The sequence below is a fragment of the Cricetulus griseus genome, chromosome 3, assembly GCF_003668045.3.
Source record: "Cricetulus griseus strain 17A/GY chromosome 3, alternate assembly CriGri-PICRH-1.0, whole genome shotgun sequence".
In the NCBI taxonomy this organism is placed as follows: Eukaryota; Metazoa; Chordata; class Mammalia; order Rodentia; family Cricetidae; genus Cricetulus; species Cricetulus griseus.
The window spans coordinates 110,208,239-110,215,242 of NC_048596.1; the positions used below are offsets into that span (position 1 = coordinate 110,208,239).

The 7,004-nt window shown below is 40.5% G+C and overlaps 1 pseudogene; it reads right to left on the reverse strand.

Annotated features, from left to right (window-relative positions):
* Positions 1–3,248: 3,248 nt before the first annotated feature.
* On the reverse strand, positions 3,249–4,041 carry LOC100763918 (annotated as a pseudogene).
* Positions 4,042–7,004: the final 2,963 nt, after the last annotated feature.

The window sequence follows — 7,004 nt, forward strand, 5'->3', positions numbered from 1 at the left end:
GCAAATCAAAAGCAAGATCATATCAGAGAAATCATCCACCATGATCAAGTAGGCTTCATCCCAGGGATGAAAGGATGGTTCAACATAGGAAAATCCATCAATGTAATCCACTATATAAATAGACTGAGAAAAAAAACATGATCATCTCACTAGATGCCTAAAAAGTCTTTGATAAAATCCAGCACCCCTTCATGATAAAGGTCTTGGAGAAATCAGGGATAACAGGAACAAACCTCAACATAATAAAAGCAATATACAGCAAGCCAACAGCCAACATCAAATTAAATGGAGGGAAACTCGATCCAATTCCTCTAAAATGGGGGACAAGACAAGGCTGTCCACTCTCTCCATAACTCTTCAATATTGTCCTTGAAGTCCTGGCTAGAGCAATAAGACAACAAAAGGAGATCTAGGGAAAACAAATTGGAAAGGAAGAAGTCGAACTCTCACTATGATATGATAGTCTACATTAGTGACCCAAAAAACTCTACCAGGGAACTCCTACAGCTGATAAACACCTTCAGCAAAGTGGCAAGTTACAAGATTAACTCAAAAAAATCAGTAGCCCTACTATACACCAATGACACATTGGTGGAGGAAGAAATCAGAGAAACATCACCCTTTACAATTGCCACAGACAACATAAAATACCTTGGGGTAACACTAACCAAAAAAGTGAAATACCTGTCCCATAAGAATTTTGAGTCTGAAAGAAAGAAATTAAAGAAGATACCAGAAAATGGAAAGATCTCCCATACTCTTGGATAGGTAGGATCAACATAGTAAAAATGGCAATCTTGCCAAAAGAAATCTACAGATTCAAAGCAATCCCCATCAAAATCCCAACACAATTCTTCACAGACCTTGAAAGAACAATTCTCAACTTTATATGGAGAAACAAAAGACCCAGGATAGCCAAAACATCCCTATACAATAAAGGAACTTCTGGAGGCATCACCATCCCTGACTTCAAGCTCTATTACAGAGCTATAGTCCTGAAAACAGCTTGGTATTGGCACAAAAAATAGACTTGTAGACCAATGGAATAGAATTGAAAACCCTGATATTACCCCACACACCTATGAACACCTGATTTTTGATAAACAATCCAAATTTATACGATGGTATAAGAAGAACATATTCAACAAATGGTGCTGGCATAACTGGTTGCAGACATGTAGAAGACTGCAGTTAGACCCAAGCCTATCACCTTGCACAAAACTTAAGTCAAAATGGAACAAAGATCTCAACATAAATCCAGGTACACTGAACCTATTAGAAGAAAAGTGGGAAATACTCTTGAATTAATTGGTACAGGAGACTGCTTCCTGAACATTACACCAGTAGCACAGACACTGAGGTCAACAATTGATTAATGGGACCTCCTGAAACTGAGAAGCTTCTGTAAGGCAGAAGGAGACAGTCAGCAAGACAAAACGGCAGCCCACAGACTGGGAAAAGATATTCACAAACCCCACATCTGACAGAGACCTGATCTCCAAAATAGACAAAGAACTCAAGAAGCTAGTTTCCAAAACACCAAACAACCCAATTAAAAAGTGGGGTACAGAACTAAATAGACAGTTCTCAATAGAGAAATCTAAAATGGCTGAAAGACACACAAGAAAGTGTTCAACATCCTTTGCCATCAGGGAAATGCAAATCAAAACAACTCTGAGATACTATCTTACTCCTGTCAGAATGGCCAAAATCAAAAACACCAATGACAGTTCATGTTGGAGAGGATGTGGAGAAAGGGGAACACTTCTCCACTGCTGATGGGAGTGCCAACTTGTACAGCCATTTTGGAAATCAGTATGGCAACTCCTCAAAAAAAATGGGAATCAATCTACCACAAGATGCAGCAATTCCACTCTTAGGCATATACCCAAAAGAAGCACATTCATACAACAAGGACATATGTTCAACTATGTTCATAGCAGCACTATTTGTAATAGCTGGAAACTGGAAGCAGCCTAGATGCTCCTCAACCGAAAAATGGATAGAGAAAATGTGGTACATTTACACAATGGAGTACTACTCAATGGACAAAAACAATGGAATTTTGAAATTTGCAGGAAAATGGATGAATCTAGAAGAAACCATTCTGAGCGAGGTAACCCAGTCACAAAAACACAAACATGGTATATACTCACTCATATGCGGATTTTAGACATAGAGTAAGGATTACCAGCCTACAATCCACACTGCCAAAGAAGCTAATAAACATGGAGGTCCCTAAGAGAGACATACATGGTCCCCTGGAGAAGGGGAGAGGTTCAAGATCTGCTGAGGAAATTGGGAGCAGGGGCAGAAGGGGCAGGGAGCTAGGAGAATGAGAAGGGGAGAGGAAGAGGGATGCCAAGGACGTGAGGGAGCAGAAAATATGAGTCAGGGGAAGAATACAAGATAACACGAATGGAGATATAATAGAGGGAGACATTTTGGTTTACAGAGAAATCAGGCACTAGGGAAATGTCTGGAGATCTACAAAGATGACACCAGCTAACTATCTCAGTAATAGAGGAGAGGCTACCTTAAATGCCCTCCCCTGATTATGAGATTGATGACTGACTTATATGCTTTCATCCAGCAGCTGGTGGAAGTAGAAGCAGACACCCTTAACTAATCACCAGTCTGAACTGGAACCCAGATGCAGAGAAGGAACAGTGCAGAGTACAGAGGTCCAGCCAACGCTGGTGAAACACACAGAAACAGCTGACCTGAACATCCGGGAACTCTTGCTCCTCAGTCTGATAGCTAGAATACCAACATGGGATTGATCCATACCCAAGGAACATGAGTTTCTGTGAGGAAACCTCCGAAATCTATGGGACCTCCTGTAGAACCCCAGTATTTATCCCTAGCATAGGTGTGGACTTTGGGAGCCCATTCCATATAGAGGAATACTCCCTAAGCCAAGACACACGGGGGTGGGCCTAGGCCCTACCCCAAAGGAAACGAAAGACTCTGATGACACCCGATGGAAGGTCTCACCATCCAGGGGGAGCAGAAAAGATATGTGACAGATAAGGTTTTAGTTGGGGGAGTGGGTAGGGGAGGACGGGAGGGAGACGGGAAATGGGATTGTCATGTAAAACAATCCTGTTTCTAATTCAAATAAAAAAAGTTGGAAAAAACATATAAACAGCATGCACTAATTAAATCCACCGTCCTTTTATTTATTTTTAGATGGAAGATAAATAAGTTTGTATTTATGTACAGAAAACTTAGCGGTGAGTGTACATTTAACCTAGTTTAGTAGCAAGTTCTTTAGTCTTTGCCTTTTCAGGCTTGGCAATTCGAGCCACAGATTTAGGACCCAGGACATTGCCTCCCCAGTGGCATCGGATTTCATCATATCTGTCTTTGTAATTGGTCCTAATAGTTTCCACCAGCTTAGCCAGAGTACCCCTGTCTTCCGAGTTAACCTGTGTGACGGCAATGGTGGTACAAGTTTCCCTGTGGACCAGTCGTCCCAGCCTGGCTTTTCCCTTGATGATGCAGTAGGGGACCCCCATCTTCTGGCATAGGGCAGGCAGGAAGACCACCAGCTTAATGGGGTCTACATCGGGGGTGATTACCACCAGCTGAGCCTTCTTGTTCTCCACCAAGGTGGTGACTGTATAGAAGAACAGGTGGCCTCTTAGTTGGGACATACCCTTTGCCAGCAGCCTTCTCAGCATGGGCCAACAGTCTTTGCTTCTTCTCCTGCTTTGTCTCTGCCCTGTACTTGTGGCCAAGCTTGAGTAGCTGGGTAGCTGTTTGCCGGTCCTGGACCTGGGTGAACTGGTTAATGGCAGGAGGAACTTTAAGCCACTTATAGAGGATATCCCTTTGCCGCTGCAGTCAAATGTATGGAGGCCATTTGACGAAGAGTGTGAAATCTAGTTTGGGCTGGATGTGCTGCCCAATGCCGAAGTTCTTAGGCCTCTTCTCAAACAAAGGGTTCACCACTTTCTTGGCCTCCTGTTTCTTCACGACGTCGGGGTCCAGGGCCACCTTCTTCCCCTTGGCCTTCTTTCCCTTGGACATTTTGCTCGGCTGCAGAAGAGAGAGAGAGAGAGAGAGAGAGAGAGAGAGAGAGAGAGAGAGAGAGAGAGAGAGAGAGAGAGAGAGAGAGCCCTACTTTTATTCTTATGTCTGCCCAGCCCCGCCATTCCCAATCTCTAGAAGCACTGTCCTAAATTCAAGACAACTTTTGTTTATTTCTGAGATAGGATCTCACTCTAACCCAGCTAGCAGGGAATGCACTATGAAATTCTTTTGTCTCAGCTTCTAAACTCTTTTTTTAAATTATGCTTATAAATGAGAATATATATTTTGTTTACCTTTTTTTCTACTCCTACTTAGCTCCTGGAAAAAAATTCCTTAGTCGTGAAAACTTCTTCCCCGGGCTCCAGGGCTTTAGGAAATATTTCATTTGTGAACATTCCCAAGCAGATTAATGCGAACAGACAGGCTTTTCTACCCCATGCTAGAAGCCTTTTCTTCCCGTTCCTTTACCTGTGCAGTACTCTTTGAGTCACAGCAGTACCATTTTCTTCTTTGACCGTCTTTCTCAATTCATCCTGAAGAAATTCACTTCACCAGTTCTATTTCTGTCAGCTGATATTTGCCTAGGTCAAAGTAGTTATTATCAATATAACGACTTATTCAAGCTTACCCCAAGCAGATAGACTCTTCTCTCTTTTAAAATAATGCAAATAATATTTGCATGCTTTCAGACATTAAAGAAGTTAAAGTCAGGGAAATAAAGAGAAAGATTCCAAGTTTAAATTTTTGGAGGGAAAACAGTTTTAATGTTGTTGATTTTGTGCTTTGAACTTCCAGTTTCTGACTTTTCCCAAAGGTGGAAGCAGAAGGCTGGGTGTGAGTAGTTAAGTATCACTTCTCAACCAGGCTTCCTAGCCCTAGCTTCCCTTTTCTGCCCTCATCTGTGTTTGCAAGAGAAGGTGGCAAATTATGAAAATAGAACACAAATTAAAATTAGAAAAGCTGATAATAATGCTGATATTTGGGGAGCAGGAAGAAGGGTTGTAAGTCTCAAATGCTCTCAGAAGAAAAGCTCCATCTCATAGGGCTTAGAAACAATTGCTGATGCCACTGAATCAGTGGAGTAGCCTTAGGAGTGAGGTAAGGTGCATGAGGGTTCAGTGACTATGAACCTGACCACACCAGCATTGGCTACAACAGGTGCTGAAGTCCTGTGCTTGAAGACCCTCCTTTAACACTCTTCCTTGTGGAGTCTTGGCAGAGCTGCTTGACCTTTCATGTTCTCAGTTTCATTTCCTTCGAGGAAAAGGTTGTAATACATAAACCCTTTCATGGTAAAATTTGTTATTTAAACATTTTTAGGAACAATGAAAATTAATAAGGTTTCTTAGCTGACATAAGTGCAGTCACTTAAGGTATTTTTCTTATGAAACAACACAGCCAGCTAGACAATATAGGGGTGTCATATGAGAATGAATTATCAGGCAAGAAACTAATACGCCTCCAACCATAGGACAGTGATATAGGAAGAAAAATCGTATTAAATATGGTCCTGTGCTTTGTACCACACTGTCAAAGTGGTAATTAAACCCAAGAGCAATGATTATTAAGCAACCTTCCTTATTTCATAGAACTAATCCTTCTTGTTGGTCCTCAGTTAAAAAGAATGGCCCAAGGAACACACAACAGCTTGATTTTATCTAAGCAATTTTACAGTAAAGTTTTTATGCTTAAAATTCAGATCTTAAAAGAACAATTGTTCTTATTTGAATGGGGAAAGGATAGATGGGGAAGACAGTGATAGATAAAGCTGAAGTAGCCTTACCCCAAACCTGAAAGTACTCTATTCTTATAGCACCAAATCCACAGGGACATACTGAAAGTTACTGTCCAAACTTCCTTTCCTCTGAGCGCAAGTACTTTTTGCATTAAATTACTTTCTAAAGGAGATAAACACTGTACTTTCAGGATCGAGTTTGAAAAACTGAAGACTGCATTTTGGATTTTCTCAAATTTCACATTCAGGATAAGAATCTTTGCCAACTGCACACAATTATATCCTTTTGTATTTCAAAAGAAACAAGGCTATAAAAGTTTTTATGACTCATCTTTTTGTAAGGCTTGAAGCTTGGTAAAACTTTCTACAGTTAGAAGTTCTTTTTGTTAATACATTTCTTCCAGAACCCATCATATACATTTTTATTTGCAGGGCAGCATTACTCACTGACAACACATTGTCACATGTATATGCAACAAACACAACCCAATGTAAACTTAAGAGAGATTTGTGATATAGATAAAATTTTCCTGTTTTATAGTTGAGAGAGTCTAGTTGTCAAGGATTATACAACCTATAGGTAGTAAATGACATCTGGGATCCAAAACCAACTATTCTGTCCTTTAAAACTCTTATTCTGCACAATCCTTCCTTCACTTGGTCAGCAGACATGAACCGCTTTACTTGAGGATCTGATGTTTGGATGTTTCCTTAACCGTAGTAGTTAATATATCCATGTTGGGTTAGGTGTCATTCCTGTTGATAGTAAGGGAGCAGCACAAAAGTCTCCAGACACTAATGCTAAAAATAATATCATTTTATAGCAAAACTTAAGAAGGTTTTCACTGTTATAAAGAAATTCTATATTTTCATTAAGTGTGTCATTTGGTTGAGAAATTAAAAGCATTGTGTCAGGGTTACTTTGTTTTAAAGTCATTTTTTAATTATTTGAGTTAAATTATAGTTATGCCATTTCCCCTTTCCCTTTTCCCTTATAACTGTTCTCATGTAGCCCTCCATCCACAAACTCTCTCAAATTTATGGTCTCTGGCCTCAGTGTGTGTGTGTGTGTGTGTGTGTGTGTGTGTGTGTGTGTGTGTGTGTGTGTGTGTGTACCCGCACATGCGCACACACATACATGCATTTGTGTGTGTGTGTGTGTGTGTGTGTGTGTGTGTGTGTAATTTCCCCTAAATACATAAATATAGTCTTCTCAGTCTGTAAAATATTA